The sequence below is a fragment of the Grus americana genome, chromosome 10 (genome assembly GCF_028858705.1).
Source record: "Grus americana isolate bGruAme1 chromosome 10, bGruAme1.mat, whole genome shotgun sequence".
NCBI classification, from domain to species: domain Eukaryota; kingdom Metazoa; phylum Chordata; class Aves; order Gruiformes; family Gruidae; genus Grus; species Grus americana.
Window position 1 is genome coordinate 4,550,088 of NC_072861.1, and position 17,499 is coordinate 4,567,586.

Sequence of the window (17,499 nt, forward strand, 5' to 3'; positions counted from 1 at the left end):
GTGGCGTCACCCCTCCATGCTGAGAATGCTCGAAGGGGACACAGAGCAGAAAGGTGGAAGGAGGCTCAGGGCCCGTGGTCCCTGGAGAAGCAGCATGAGAGGTGGCACATCCATTTGTGCTGATGCTGAAGGTTTTATGGGAATCAGTTAATCTCAGATCTTAAGCTGCTCCCTAGTGCACATCGTAAGCAGTTTTTTTTTCCTCTCACTACCACCACAACAGGACAGGCTATGCTTTACCAAGATCACACAGTACTCAGAAGAATTAAAATATTGGTGAGCTAGGTTAATGATTTTCAAGGTCACAGGGGTCCAAGTCAAGGTCTACCAAGCTCTGGTATGGGATTTTTTTACATAGTCTGCATCTAGTAACTTTTAAATACCAAACACACAAAATTGAGTTTGATATGGCACTGAAAAAAGAGTGAAGTACATTTGGCAAATTAACCCATGTATCTTTATGGGTGAAAGGACAGAAAAGATAACACTTTTTCTACTATAAAGATGACTTGGAATATGAAGAGTTGCCTGAGAAAAAGCCACAGAAAACAGCAGTCTCAGAGAATCAAATGCGAGACCAAATCTCAGAAAAGAATGATCCCAGCAATTAGCATTCTGTAAATCTGATTCTGTTCCTGCTAGAAACAAGTTCTAAGCACAAAAAGCCACTAAAACAGATGAACGGACTTGCAAGCAGTTATATTTGCCCTCGAGTTGATAAGGAAGGGATCCTCCTATAGATTTACAACATGAGTGAGTAAAAGAGAAGTAGCTGAACGAATATACTTGGCTTTAAACAAACATTTGAAAAACTGAATCACAAAAGTCTGAATATAACATTAATTCACATCTCTCAACATAACAGCACCCACATAGCTTGAGAACTGGCTAAAGAATTGTGAACAAGGAATAAAAATAGCAAATTACTGAGCAGGGAAAGGTACTTAGTGTGCTCAAAATGGATCATGGTAGTGCTATGTTAGAGTTGATCTCAAGACTTTCATAGTGATCTAGAAGAGACTATAACTGATGAAATTATCAGATGACACAGAGAGGCATTTTGAATAACAATGAGGACAAGGAAATAATTTCAAGAGGTGCAGAAAATCAGAAACGGTAAAAAAAAACCCAACCCCTTGATCTATAAGCTACAAACCTAGTGAATCCTGGTTTCCTATAGATCATGTTTTTATTCCACCGTCACACTGCATCTCACTTGCTTTTGTGCTATAAATCCCCTCACCCTTTCCCAGTTCCTTCCCATGTCTCCACACTTCTTACTTTCCACAGGATTCTCTGTATTTCCACCCACATTCACCACCTGTTTTGGCTAGAGGAGACAGAGCAGATGCTGTGGCTGGTTTCAGAATTTATTCTCTGCCTGAAGTAAAGAATACAATAGAATATACCAATCTGTTTATTTAACAAAACATTTTTATAGATAAGATTCCATCTTTTTGTCCAGTGTGTTCACTGTATGCCCAGATGAGCTTTGGTTTGTGGACAGGGTAAGACCAGGGGTCTTATCAATATTTCCAAAAGAAAGAAGACATTCTTTCTTCTAGTTAGTCACCGATTTTCAGAAAATTTGTGGAACATAATGCTTTATGTTTCTATCAAATTGAAACAGTCCAACACGTTCAAGAAGCAGTTAAGAGCAAGGTCAGTATAATGTTAAGTGATGTTTGCCAGTATCATAACATAAGGAAAGGAAAGCTCCTTGGTAAACACAGGAGGCAAAACTGCACCTAGAACACTGCAACTGTGATCTTGGCAGAAAATTATCAGAAATTATCAAAGTGTGGGACTTGGAGGACAGACTTCTGAAGTAGGACTTAAAAGCACTGAACACCAGAGCTAGCTTCTCAGATACAGCCAATATCCATTAGGATCCTCCTTTACACCTCGCAATTCTAGATCTGACTTGTACTCACTTTAGCTTCAGGCACAACACAGAGCAACCTCAGAAGAACACAGCATCTGTGTGACACATGCAAGAATGCAGAGGGTGGCAATATGCTCAGCAGGGTGATTTCTTCTCTAGACAACAGTCTTAACTTGTCCCCTACCTGCGGAAGATTTATCTGGCTTGAAGAACCAGTCTCATATAAACACTATAACTAAAGTGTTATATATAAGCTAAAGTTTATAGTTAAATAGGGATACACTAGCTTCCCACAGGGACAGGAGGACAGGAACAGGGCTGGAGGGAAGGAGTTAAAGGATCTTTATCATCCCCTCCCTGTATTAGCACACGGTTGTATCACATAACCAATAGTACAGGTAGTTGCACAGCCCTGCCTTTGTGTTCTGGCTCCTAAAATCTGCAGGCTGTGAGCACTAAGTAGAGAGGGATTATTTAGCATTGATATACACAGGAAGCTGGGGAATTAAGCAAGAAAAATTAAATTAAGCCAGGAAGAAGAAAACATAACCTGAATGTTGGCCCAAAGCTTCCTGCCACCATGACGCAAGAGACTAGAAATCTCTGAGGAAGCAATGCTGTAGTGCAGAAGAGCTGCCAAGAGCGGCCACCAAGGGGAAACAAGGGTGGCCCAAGGTGGGCACAACGGGGAAGGCCAAGGGAAAAGGCTGTGATTTGATGGTGGCAAGGCAAGCTGGACAAGGTGAGCTGTAGGAAAGAAATGTTAATTAGAGACTGCTTAGAAACCTCCTCTGGCCCAGATGTTTCAAAGAGCAAAGTCTTGCCACACCGGTAATCCAGTTTTAATTCCTGCTGCAGTCCTGACAGCATTAACAGCCCTGACGAGGCCGGACTCAGCGAGGATTCCTGCCAGGTCCTGTTAGCAACCCCGGCATTTTTCAGTGAGCACACACTACCACCTAGCGCCGAGCGAGTTTGCTGCAGGAACGGGAGTGAAAACGTGCATTCCCCAAAGGGACTTTGGTCCCCGCAGCTCCAGGGCTCTCCCGGGCCAGGCGGTGCCCCTTGGTGCAGTCTGCCCGACTGCACTGACATGGGAGGAGAAGCAGGCACAGGCTCACCGGGGATGGAAGGCTTTAATAGTTTGTGTGCTTGAAAGGAGAAAAAAGCCCCTGTAATGTCTACAGCCCTGAAGATAAATGAAGAGACACTGATAAAAGGCGGCAGAGGTCCTTTTCTGTGCTCTGAAATCCTTTTCAAGCACTCGGGACAGTCAATCCTGTTTCATCCATTGCCTACGAGGGAACGCACTGAAAACGGTGCGAGTTCTTAGACTCAGATGAGCTGTGTCAAAATTGACCACGAGCCCTGTAAGCATATGAGAGAAGTGGGTTGACTGTCCCCTTTCCCTGTCTCATTCTCAGCTTCTTGACAGCTGACCTGGGCTTAAATTAATTCAATTTATACCCTAATATTAACCCAAACAAGTAATCTGGGGAACTATCCCTCTGTATGGCTGTTGGCCTTGTGAGCGAATATGGCAGACCATAAATTCTTATTAATTCTTTACATCAATCATGCTATTTAATAAAGTGTTTTTACAGATGAGGTTCTATCTTTTTGTCCAGGTACTCTAGAATCAACAAAATCAACAGCATACACATTGATTTATCTTTGCAGTTATACAAAGGCTTATACATTCCTCTCCAGGCAAGGAGATTAGCCAGTAACATTTTCCAAACCCTGGAACTTCTGTTTGGACTCTCTTTAGATCATTTTTGTACTGGTAATTTTGATGATTGTGAAACATACACACTGGCTTAACTAAAGCAACCAGAAGGTTTTACTGGGCCACATCACTCTCATCTCGGAAAAAAAATTCAAGTGTAGGCTTTGTTCTAGGCATACAAGCAGTGCCATAGAAATAACTGGAATTTAAGCACATACTCTATATATTAAAAAGCAAATGCTCAACTGTTTTGCTGGATCAAGAGCTGTAAGTCTTAGTGATGCCATGGTTTCTATGACAACTAAGTGTGATATTACATGAAGGATTATGATTTAAAGGAACACTATTACATCTGCCCTTTGCAACTGATGCAGTCCTAGTTTATTCTGCACATACCTCCTGTACGAATCTGCTTGCCTTTGTACAAATCACTGAGCCCACGACCAGAAGGGGAAGGCCTCAGCAGACCAGGCTGAAAGCAAGTGGAGGACACTGCTCCACTCTCTATTCCTGCAGATTCCAAAGAGAAAAAAATAAATTCAGACTCAGGGCTGCACTATCCTTTCATGCACAGCTGCAGCCCAGGAGCTTGCTGATAGCTGAGATAACTGGTGCAAGAAACAAAGAGCCAGGTAGAGAGTGGCAGCACAGGTGCTGTGAGCCCAGACTCCCTCCCTTCAGAGCCCTGGTGCTGTTCCCTGCACCCACAACCTGTCCTTACAGGGTTGGCTCCACATCCTGTTGAAGACTCAGTGCCTGTGAAATTGCTAACAAAACTCTAGAATGAGCAGGTCTCACCTCCGTGGTCTCCTTCCTCCATCCTAGCAGTGATGTCTGCTGGTTTGCTGCTCCTCTCAGCCCTGAAGACTGCAGGAACTCCACTACACCCTTGCTTTCTGATTAACTCAGTTGCAAGCACGTTTGATCTCTTGGAAATGTCCTCCAGCTAGCTTCCATGGTCCTCAGTGATCTCTACAAATATAACCAGAAAGGTATTTTCATCCCTTGGGAGCAGGTGCCAAAAGCAAATACATACAACTTAGTACTAAAAGCTACCCCAGACTATCTAATTTGGAATAGAGTGGGAAACACTCAAGAAGTAGTAACTTTCACTGTCCTTGGTCTAACAACAACAGCAGCCTACTTTTTAACTGAGAACTGTTAAACCCACACCTGCAGACCTCCAGCAGCAGTCTGTTCTCAGCTGCCCATATACTGTTGCCTACATTCATCTCTACTAGTTGCAGCCATTTTGGGTAGGAAGATTGTCTTCTCTGTCTCACCATCTCATTTTCAGAGAGCAGGCTGGCTCTCGCACTGCTATGCATTCAGGACACACTGATTCACCTGCTGCTTTTACAGGCAAATGAGAGCCAGTGTTGCAAATTTGTTCAATGGCCCTTTAAAGTACACGGCTGGCTTTGTAGCAAACAGCTCCCTTTAGATTAGGATAAATGCTTTACCAGGGAGATTAGTGCCACTGTGCTTGTGAAGTCATGATATTCCTTACAAATAAAATCAGTGACTATAAATAGCCAGCACATCTTCCATCCTATGAGATTATGAGTTTCTTCCCTGCAAAACAGATGAGCTCACTGAGAGATAATTTTGTGATAGCCAGACAGCTTCAACATAAGATTGAGCCCATCATCATTAGTCCAATTAAAGCTCCTTTTTATACGAGTAAAATAACTGATGCGCTGATAAACTGCCTCAGTTCATTGTTACTACAATATCCACAGCTGCTCTGAACACATCCGTGTAATCGATATGGCCCACTAAAAGGTTTCTAAATGAGTTAACTCTTCCAGGAATCAGCCAGATTTCTGAGGCAGTGTTTGCTTATAAAATCTCGTGCTTTTTGTTCTGTGTTTCTTTTATTTACAGAGGCATTAAGTCCAATCAGGAGCTGATCACACACACTTGAGCAGAGCATAATATGAATATCACATGCTATTATTGTAATAGAAGTTGAGTGAGGGAACCTGGCCTTGAGGCTACTTTTTCCATATTAAAAAAAAAAAATAAATTAACCTAACCTGCATCATCCTGACAGAACTAGGTTAGGGAGTGACTATATGTGCAGTTACATTGGCAGAGCACAACATACCATGAGGGATGGGAGAGAAGGGTAGCCAAAGACACTAAGCTCTTACTCCAGTTCAGCAGCAGCCAAAACAGCATTTCCCAGTACAGCCTCAGTAACACAATCAAAATGCCCTATTTTGCCACTACGCTAAGCTGCAGACCGTCATTTAACACAAGCTGGGTCTCTAGTGTCCATGTTCTTTTTCGGTGGCATTGCCCCTGCTCACTCTGCTGCAGGTGCAAACAACTGTGCAGCTTCTCAGGCAGCGAAGAACTGAATTCTTGTTTAAAGGGTGCGGCTAGCTACAGTCATCAGGCTCCTGCCCTGCTTTCTGGGATAGATTAGAAACATTCCCAGGAACCACACAAAATCTCTCTGAATGACTAACTTTACCGCACATCCAGGAGAAACAAATGTCTTTGGTCAGCCTCTCCCTGCCCTGCTTCAGGGGAAGGACTGCGTGGAAGACAAGCCTGCACGCATTTCTCAGGGGGTTTTGAGCTTTTGTGGTTGACTCCAATTAAAAACCCCATCACCTTTTAAATGTTTTGTTAACCTTCTATGAGGCAAATGCTTGAACTTCAGACTTACTCATCCACAAGTCTCCTTTCTGAATCCAATGCTTGGCTCTCATGTATTTCCTGCATTCTGGAGATAACAGGGGGTTTCAGCAGCTGCAGATACCCATACAAAAGCAATCACTCCTACCTGATGCCTGTAGCATTACATGAGAACTTCACAGTGCAAAATGCAACTGCCAAGTCTCCTCTGAAGGTTAACTCCAGGCAGCCACATACCAAGCAATAATGCTGGGTGCTAGATATGCATTACAGGAGCTACAGAGATATATTTTCATACTTAAACGTAGTCATCACATGCTTATAGCCTATTATGGGGACTACGCAGTGAATTCTTCTTGACCTAAATCACAGCTTTTCACCTGCTCATTGCTATCTGCTGCTGATGTTGCCACTAGAAATGCAACAACGCAACTCTGCGTTTCCCATGCTGAAACACAAACTTCTAATGAGTTCATTTTGAATTATGCCTCAACTTGTCAAAATCCTTTTGGGAGACAAAATAGAGTACATTTTTTGAGGGGTTCCCATCTGTCTGAATTTCTAATTCGTATTTTGCAGCTAAGACAGCTCAGATGGGTTTTAGCTAAGAATACATATCCCGAAGCTGGGTTTCTGAAGTTTTCTTCACACCAGGATACCAGAATGGTACCTGCATAACAAAAGTCATAAGCTGCAGAGCTGCAGCTCAGGTCCAATGTCTCTTCTACCTTCATCAGATAAGAAGGGTCACCCAGACCCAGAGACAGAGTGTTCCTGAACAGATCCTGCAGCAGTTCCTCAGTGCTGGGTACAGCTGCTGGGGAGCAGCCGGTGACAGGGATACAGCACTGAGCTTTTCGGACTGGCTCTGGTTGTGGCTCTGGCCACCTTAGCACTCTGCCATTCCTGTTGGTCCTGCTACAGCTCGGAGAGACTCGTCTGCAGCTACTACAGACCCAGCTCTCAGCTGGCCCAGTTAGTCAGCACCTGGTGGTTTTTAGGGTTTTTGTTTGTTTTAAATCCCTTTGGAGGTTGTTTACAAAAACTTTGCAGTCCACGAGAAGCAGGAGGATCACTTTGAAAGGGTGGTGTCCCCAGAGGCAGTGAATTCTACACTGTTTCGATTGTAGAACTCTGCCTTACAGTCCCCATCCAGAGAAAGAGCCAAAAGACAGCTACATCTTCTAAATAAAGACTTTGGGGAGGCTGCATCACACTCTGATGTTTGGAAATTTCCAATGGACCACATCAGTCATGAGAAATGGCTTTTAAACTCAACCTTTCATCAAGAAGTAGAACCTTATCTGTGACGGGGACAGTGCCTTCTTGTTTCAAAAAAACACACATCTGTCAGAATCTTTTTGGCTCCTATTACAACATATAGAGCCTAAAAATAATTCCTTGTTTCCTGTTATTTCAGATAGTTTGCTCTGTGTGCCTGGCAGCATTTTGCAGTTTCAGTGTTTCCCCAAGACTGTCAATCAGTTTCCTCTGTTGTTTGCGTGGGTTTTTCACACACCACACAGAAGAGGAAAATATTAAAAAAAAAAAAAGGAAAATGTGATTATAATCCACTTAAAGCAGCTGGGTGCAGGGGGGGATGTGTAGTACCAAGAACTCCTCTAACTTTTTTTTCAAAAGTGATTGCATTTCAAATTTACTATCTCTATTTAGCTGTAGAAGACAAGTCTCTTTCTGTAACAAAAAGTTAAGAGCACAAGTTCTGAGACTATCGCTGTCTGGGGCAATTTCAAAATCAGCTGAGGAAACACAATTTCATCTCTATTAATTAAATGATGTCTAGATACATTGATTAAGCAAGCATAAGAAGTCAGTGATCAACAGAACTTCTGCTTAGTACTTACATTTGTAGAAATACAAAGTTGGGTAACATTCTTTTTAGAATAAAAAAAGAAGCATGTAGTTATCAAGGCAAGAAACCTAGAACTTTTGGGTTTTTTTTCTCATAATAATTGGTAGCTAGTTCTACTAATTACAGATCTTTAGTTCTACTTTCATTGGTTTAATCAGTTGTAGGCTCACTACTCATCAGTCCCCAAAGGTACAATCTCCACCCCTCCAAAGAGGGGCACCTACTTTCAACTTTTCTCTCCCAGCAGTGCAAGATGCTCCTTCTAGACACCAGTCTAATCCAACAGGCTGCATCCAAGAGCTGAGCCACAGGAAGCTACATAGCACTTGTGTGAGCAATTATGGAGAAATTACCTCGATAAACTCCTTGCTGATAATATTTCTCACCATTTACAGAAAAGCTCACCTCAAAAAAGAGACTATCCAGTGCATGTAGAGCTTCTATCTAGGTAGGGATGGAGCTCATAGTATTTTCTGTGACTTTTGTATCTGTGAGCAGACTTTATGTTTAATACAAACAGCTTGCTTCAACACACTTACTCATCAGCAAGTGCCATCTGCATCACGTTTGCTGTTCATCCTAAGCCAGGGGAAAGCAACAGGAACAAGAAGGAAAGAGCACTGTATTGCATTCACCAAACAAGGACATCCTACCATCTTGATTCACCTCCCCTGGGCAGCAGACCAGGGAAGGGTTAGGAAGAGGATCTCTCAGACCCAGATATAGCTAATCCCCAAGAGCTGACCAGAAGATGGCGTGAGAGGAACAGTTTTCAAAAAAATCACCAGCTGTGGCCTGCTGACGGCAGCTGAATCAGCCATAGCCAGACCCTTTCTCCCAGCCACTCAGTAGCTCCCAGGGAGCTGAAGCTGGCCTTGAAAGCCAAGGAGGTGCCCCTTCAATGGGAGACACGGATAGTGGATTTAGCTCATTAATTAAAGGATTTTTTGTTCTCCAAATCCAGTTTGCTCTGGAAATGTGACACGTTCTGAAAAATCTGTAGAACATGAGTACAAAAAGGAAATAACATATGAAAATCTTTTGGAGGAGGAACAGACAAAATAATTCTTAATATTCTTAAGACATCATGGTTGGTTCTCAGAAGGCTGTACAAACACCACGCTCTTTGGCAGGTATCTCCACACAAGAAGTCAGTGACAATCGGGTAAACCTAGAACATTCTTATTAAATCACTGCAGCTACTAGGGGTTGGTATTCATGCAGCGGAGAACAAAAATCTGGACCTTCAAGGATAATCCCTTATGAGTTGCTACAGAAGAGTTCTTCTCCTACCAAGCTGATGTGTTAGTTCATGCAATCCATCTTGAACTAAACCGAACTATAAAGTTCAAACAAAGAGTACTATTTCTAGACAACTGCATCTAGAAATCTTCTTTCCCTGAGTTCCTACAGCCTTCATCTGTTTGCCAGTATTTGCTTTGGCTCAGACTTATGTGGACCAGGGAATTAATTTTGTATGATAGCCACACAGAGTCGTGGTGAAGAGTTTTACCATCTGAGCGCAGCACAGGACACAGTTTGATGTACAGCTTCCAGTGCAGATCCACTGGCAATGGTTACAATTTCATGTTGTAAAAGGAAAATATGTTCACATTAACGTTCCAAAGCTAATCTATTCCATTTGATTAAACTGCCACATTTTCACAGGGGAAAAACTCACTGTTTGGAGAAGCAGCGATACTCAGTAATTATCCATTACTTCTTCCCTCTTTTAATATTCCATTTATTTCACTTTTCCCAACCCATCTTCAACTAGGAACCCTGGAAACTGTTCAAATCTGCCCTGATCAACCCTATGTCCCTATCTTATATATGTTAACACATTAAATGCTCAAAATAAAAAAGGCTTTATATTAATGCTCCACATTAGCTGTTAAACTTGGATCTTCAACATCACCTACTTCAGTCACTCAACTTCCAGCAGCACTTCTACCCCTTCTGGGCCCTTTATCCAAATGCCTCAGTGTTAGTCACAGCCCAGACCCTTGTACTCACTATCACTTGGTTGTCCACGTGAACGCTGGGGACCACACAGGTGAAAGGGTGCCCAGCTCTGTGGAGGAACAAGTCCAACAACCACTGGAAGCTCCCTCCTCTGCACTGGCTGCATTGGATCATTCTCAACCCATCTGATGCTTTGGGATGATGCTTCCTGATCATATGTCCTGGAACGTCCTGCTCTGACTAACTTTGCGAGGGTACCTTTGGGTGTCTTGGAAGCTAGGCAGAGCCACTTATCTTCTGAAGGAGATTATATGACAAGTAAGGCACTGTTACAGACTATGTTTTCCTCTGTACATCAGACGTTGGCTTTGGTACCTGGGATCCATCTGTCACACTCATAATCAAGCCAACTGCTTCTTGGCAGACAGCTACAATGCTCTTCACATTTGTTTGACATTAACCTTTTACATTACTGACTTAGCTGCCAATTTATTACTGCTTTTTCTGCAAAATGTGGTAAGAAACATTTGGAACACACCCTGACCTAAGTACATACCATTTCAAGTATTTTTTGGCAGTACTACCTGACCTAAACAGTCTGCAAATATCCCTGTCTTCCTCCACAAGGAAGCTCTTCTAACAGACATGTATTTGTAGCATGGGGCCCCTAAATAGCAGAGATGAGATGGGAGACTCATGCTAAAGGCTTTTCAATCACACACTAGCAAACAGCTAAAAAAAAAAATCTCTGAACACATAAGGTAGGTAATCAGTGGGAGAAAAAAAGCCCATGATCAGCTGTGAGCTACAGAGGAGGAACAAAGACCATGAAGAAAGACTGAAAACAGTCTCCAGATAGGTTCTCCAAGGAAGTTCAGAACTCCATCCATATCAGCAGGCACCTAAGCACCTTTAAAACACTAGCTCGGAGTCTCTCAGTGACTCACCACAATCAGCCTGTGGTGGTTTTTGGCCAGTTCTTAGTCATGAGGTTTTTCCCCCATGGCTCTGATTTTGCTGCTCAGTGGTTGACATTAATACTTCATAGCCATGTTGGCCGCTGGCCATTTCCCATGCCACCCTCTTCTGGCACTCTCCCCAACAAATCTTGAAAGTATTGCAAGGCAGGGGCGGGAGACAATCCTGCACAGACTCAGCTGTGGAGCTTTTTTATTGTCTGCATAGAAAAGGCAGCAGGGACCGAGTTTCATGGTTTGCAAGCTCACTAAAGCATGCAGCATGCCTCAGGGAGACAGCTGGCTATGTCTCCACTGATTTTTGCCCTTTGACAGCTCCCCTCCCGTAAGTCACGGAGAAACAGCTGGCTGGGAGGCAGCTAGAATATTTGACAAGGGAAGCAAACACCAAGGCGTGCTGAATAGCACCTGCCTCTAAGTTCAGCAAAACAGAAGTACAAATGCACCTTCCAGCTGAGCAAACACAAGTTCCAGAGACCTGAGAACTAATACAATGTATTAATGCTGCAGTGAAAATTCTCTAGCGTAGCTGACAATCTCGTCAGCTTATTTGAGTGTGAAAGCATTCCACTTCCTAACAAACAGGAGCTGATTTGAACTCCAGGTATTCCCTGTATAGCACCTCTCTGCCACAAGAGTGCATCCTTGTAGTTTGCACTGGGCTCATCCCCTCTTACTGCAGTATCAAGGTAACAAGACCTTAAATCCAGAGTTGTCTTGTGCCAACTGCCTTTATCACAGCCTTTGATAGGTACTTATTGGAAAATGCTTAGTTTGGTATTAGATCTGGTTTATAGCATACCAAATCAAGGGGATGGTGACAAAATGCCTTTTAACTACATTTAAGATAGGTATTGTGTCTTTGTGCACTAACAAAACATTGCTGAATATCTACAAAAACTTTCTGCGAAGCAATATTGTAGCTCTTGCTGGCCAACTTTCTTTTGTTTCCTTACCATAGTACCCTTTCCCCTATCATGCTAACAACAAAGGAAAAACAACCCTCATAGTTTAACTCACAATCCCATATCAGGTGCTGATTATGTCTTAGTTGATATTGTGAAAGAGTTATTTTGTAAATTAATCTTTTCAGCAGATGATCTCAAAGCATGTCTCTAGGGGTAGGAACCTAGGTGAATATAAATAACACAGTATCTGAAGTATACACTTGATATTACGCATTCTCATAAAACCAAGACTTTGAGCCTCATGTGTAAACTGGGCAAAGGGAAAGGTGATGGAAATAGAAACCTCCTCAGGTTCGCCTTTCTAAAAGAACCTGTTCCATCTATTTGTGGATTCTGCCTTTCCCGGCTGTGCTTGTTCAGTCCCGCTCTTGCCCAGCATAGCTGGGTACAGAGTCAGGAATCTAAAGAGAATGATGATCCGAGTGTTTCCTACTTTGACCAAAGAATATTCTCGCTGAAACCCTATCAATTAACAGGAGCAACATGGCTGATCCCCAGACAGGCTATTTCATTGCCACAGGCATCTTTCTGAAACTTTATGCTGCCTTCCCAGAAACCACTCCCTCTGGGAATGATTTGTACTTTACAGAAGTAGATGCATCACTGCTGGTATTTGTACAATTTCTCAATCACTGCTGCCCTTCAAAGAAGCCAGTATAAACCTCCAGTAATCACATTTAAGACACAAAGGCTCTACAGATTATATACTTATTCCCGATAATTTTTCATGGGCTGACATGTTTGCACTGTTTTGATTTACAGCCACACTGCACTGTTAGACTATTTGTAAGATCTGACTACTTGATACTTTGGGAGACTGACTGGTCTAGAGGATGTTCCAAAGAGACAGGGACCCAGACAGCTGGACTATTTTCCCACCTTTGTCACAGGCCCTGCATGTGGGACCTCTGGGACCTCGCACCAGCCACATGAGGTCAAGCAAGTCACGCAGCCTGCTGGTGCCTCCATTTCATCGTCATCTGTCTCACTTATTTAGACTGCCAGCTCTGCAGAACAAGGGCTGCCTCTTACAATAAATACGTTCAAGATCACAGGTGTGGTTTCTAGGCACAACTGCAATACAACAGAAAACATGAAAGCTCAGCTGAGCTATTCTGCAAGACTGTCCACAGCATTAGGCTGGTGAGGCCCAAGAAGTACTGTCAGAAGGACTTGACAAGGGCAGAATTCATGACCAGTAAGATTGCTTATCTGGATGTCTAAAAGCAAATGAGAAAGCACATTACAGTTATTAAATTCACTTAAGAAGAGACAGACAACTAACATGTGACACACTGTTGTGGATGAAGGACAGACAGTGTAGTCACTGAAATTATCTAACTAATAATACTGGAGGCTGATCTAGGGAATGATCTGATCTCCTAATGACCTCAAAGGATTTTTGTTTTCAACTTCTTAAGAAGGAAGGAAAATTTCTTGCAGAAGAAAGGAGGACTAAACAGGAAGATAATTTTGGTTAAGTGAATATATGTCAGAGAAAAATACTTACTGTGATGAGGAGTGGTTATAAACATGGAACAGTCTGGGATGTGAAAACAGAGGCAGGACATTGGTGCGGAGCGGTGGCATTCCTGCTAGCAAGCAGACAAACAATACCTTCTTGATAAAAAAGGAAAATAGGGCAACAGAGAACAGCACTTTTAAAAAAACCACTAACTCCAACCCCCCTCTTATAAGCTGCAGAAGCCAATACTAGGAAATACGAACAAGAGCCTGATCCCAAAACAGATAGGTATAAATACGTCCCAAACCTCACACAAGTAGCTGATTTGTAACAGTCCTGGGCAGGCAGGGACTAGTCACCAGAAAAGACAGTTAGACCTGAATAAAAGGCTGGCCTTGGGATGGAGAACACACTAGGGCAGCAAGCCTTAGGCAGGCCTGAAAAGGCCCAGGTGTAGTAGGTTTAATGAATTTTTGAATTGAACATCTCAGTTTGAAAACTATGAAATTGTGACCTTTCACACATCATCTGCCGGATTCTCCATCAGTAAAACAGACAAAACAGCCAGTGGAGGATGACAGGATACTTGATTTGAGTAGTCTGATTATCAAAAGGAAGATTTAATGCATCTCAGCAATTAAGATACAGCTGCACCTGTCAGTTACTGGGTTTGGACTTTTAGGAATTTTCTTCCACTTCGAAACCTTTCTGTACTAGAAGGGAACAAAATATCTTCCAAGACCTCAGAGACCCTCCCACCATGGGTTCATTAAGTGCAGCCCTAAGACATGTTCAAGCAACAACCTTAGAACAAGGAGCATGGTGTCTGACATGATTTTCCCTGAAGATTTCCCCCCTCCCCGCCTCGCTTGGGTTTATTCAGTCCTTGTTCTTCTTCCTTCTCTGTTTCTCTGATCTCTTTTCTCCTGCCCTGTCTCAGCATTCCCTTCTATGGTCTTAGCTATAGGTTTATCATAAAAAGAAGATGTGTGATATGAATGTTAATCACAAGTCATCAATATAACTAAGCCTAACCTCATTACACAGTGCTGTACACTGCCTGTTGAACAACCATATACTCCTAAATACTGCTTTTCTATTACACAGTAAAATAACAGGCTATCTCCCAAATTTGGTGCTCTTTGTAGTTTTACTGTTTACTGCAGAATAAACTCTGAGAGTAACTTGTTTACACAGCAACTTCAATGATCTAAAAAAACCAAACCAAAACGCCCAAGCACCTATAGAAGAAATAAAGTCACGCAGTTCTTGGGCTTCTGTTTGACTGTTCTGAGTCTGGTCTCTCAGTGCTGTGACACTACAAATATTAGACTAAGTTATTATTCTTTACTTTTATCTCAACTAACACATGTTATATATCTAAGGTCAAAGTTAATCCAAAGCAACTTCTGGCTGTATGTCTGAATAAGCACTCTCAAAATGGAGAGGAAAGTTTGCAACAACACTGAAGTTGATCCCTTTGTTTTAAAGAAAACTTCCCTACTACAAGAAAATACAAAGCAGCAGAGTTATGTTCTCCCAGCATAATGACAAGCATTTCTTACCATCTTTTTTCAAGAATTTCAGGCAACAGATCAAATCCTGCTTTCAGGCATATGTGATTAGCTGTGGATCAAATTCTTCACAGGTTAAAACACAGCTATGACAATCACGTCAACGGGTCTGTGCTTAAATCTGTATTTAGAAGTCCAAATGTAGGCAAAATTGCTTGCAAAATACAGCCTTAGCTTTCCCATACTTCTAATAAGCTGAAGTATAGTCTGCTATGCTATTTTCCACAATTTCTGGCTGAATCACTTGTAAGGTATATTGCCCAGTCTACAGTGCTCTCCCTGTAGGAGAAAGCGGCATCCAGAGGAACACGTTTCATCTTTCTCAATATCTTCTTCTCTGCTCCAGACAGATCTGTAAAGAGGCTGACCAGTTCCACTCACCTTCTGCAATATTGCTCTATGACTTGATGGTTGGTACTTGCATCAAAATCTCACTCAAGCCTCCCTCCAAGGAGCTGAGGACCTGCATTTGTTCACCATGCTCATTTGTAAGCAAAGACAGACACCCAGAAACAGGCAAGCAAAAGACACTGGCACATGAGAGAGGGACCACTGCAACCTGTTCTTTGGTCTTGGCATCGTGCACCACCATTCTGTTGCTACAACAAAATTTGGTTTTATACACGCTGCTAAGAAACTTTCAGCTGGCCCTAACACTGGACAGTGGAACTGGCACAGACTTTGACAGTGACGTTACCAGTGGAAATGTCAGCTGGAAAAGGTTCCTGGTTTTCTAAATGTCAGTGCTTCGGAGGGAAACTGAGGACTTCACTTTTGAGTATTTTGTGCCTGGTTAAACGGACAGAACGAAGGGATAAAGCATACCCACACGTAGCAGCCAGATACCCGGTGTTGGTGATTCAAGGGGCTTTTTCCCTTGGCAGAAAGGCTCTGCCACATGGGCTTTTGTGCATGGGGAAGCCCTTGGAGTCTGCCGACAGAAGCTCTGAGACACAAGTTTGGAGAGCTTCATGTCAACTGTCCCCTTCCTGCTTTCCTGGTTTCTAGGAGAACCAAGACAAATAACTTGTGGATCTAGGTCCTCCATTGCCAAACAACACAGAAGGACATAATTTGTCCTCCTTGCCTAGGCTACCCTCTACAGGTGATTGCTGTTGGTATCTTTTATATCCAGGTGGATAAGGAATGACCAGGTAGCAGTGAGAGCTCAAAACCTAGCTGGTTTTTTTCTTGCCAGCCAGGTTTAAGAGACTGTCCAGTCCTCCTCTGGCTCCTAGAGCAGGTGGTTAAAACAGACAGCAAGCAATGAGTCATACCACTAACAGCAGGACTGTATTAATTATTTACCAGTCTCTGGGGTCTCTGTGCTGCTTGGAAACAGCCTCCATCTCCCATCAATCATTTAACACATACCAGTTCAGTGTAGTTCCATACGGCTCAGAGCACGGATCTTGTGCAGAAGAATGTATCACTTAGTGCTCTTTTTGTGCAGCCTCCTCCCGAGTCTCATGTACCTTCCCCAGCCTCATAACTTCTTGGCAATGGTTCAGTTCTTTTTCACTTTAAAAATTAATTTAGTGTTCACAAAAGTGCCAGACTGTCAGCACTCAAAACTGCAGCCTGATGTTTGCCCGCAGAGCGGGTACTGCCCAAGCAACAGGAAACTATGCTGTGTGGCATTGACATACATGATGATGCATCTCAGGCCTTTTTATGAGGAGCAGTCTTTAGAGATCAGGTAGTTACACTTACAAACTAATTCATTTCTCATCTTCTAGCCGAGAACATGCTAGGTCCAGCCATACAGAGTTGGACTAAATATCCCTCTGGCCCTAGTGTGGCTGCCTCTCACAGTGACCACGCTAGATACACAGGGAAGAAAGCAAGGAGGAAAGTACTAGCCCCAAATAGCCTTCCACAGATTACAGCTCAGAGACTTCCTAGTTGAGGCATTTAGTGGTGCCTAGGTAGCATGAATGTCTCTTCCACAAATTTGTTCATGGAAATCTTTGGCATCTGCAATCCCACAGCAGTAATTCCACAGCTTATCTACATGTTGCAATAACCTCATATTCTTTGCCCTGTTTTGAACCTCCCACATGCTGCTAGACCAGAGAAGATACCGATTCTTTCTTGTTTCCTCATCTGCTGTTGACCTACCATGAGATAAAGGGCAAAATAGAGCATCTCTGCAACCCTGCTTTACCCAGTACAGATGAGGAATAAAAACAAGTAGGCTTCTCTAAGGGATGTCTAGACACCTCTGGATGAAGAGCTCTGTAACATGTATTGTTGCTATGAGGTTGATGACTGTTACTAGCCTAACAGATAGGCAACCACAATGTCATTAAATGGTAACTTTTGGGTCACAGCTAATCTGGAACAAAACAAAACACACCCTTAGAAATAGGCCTAGAGCTCTTTTCTGATCCTCCGTACTGATCCAAAAGAGT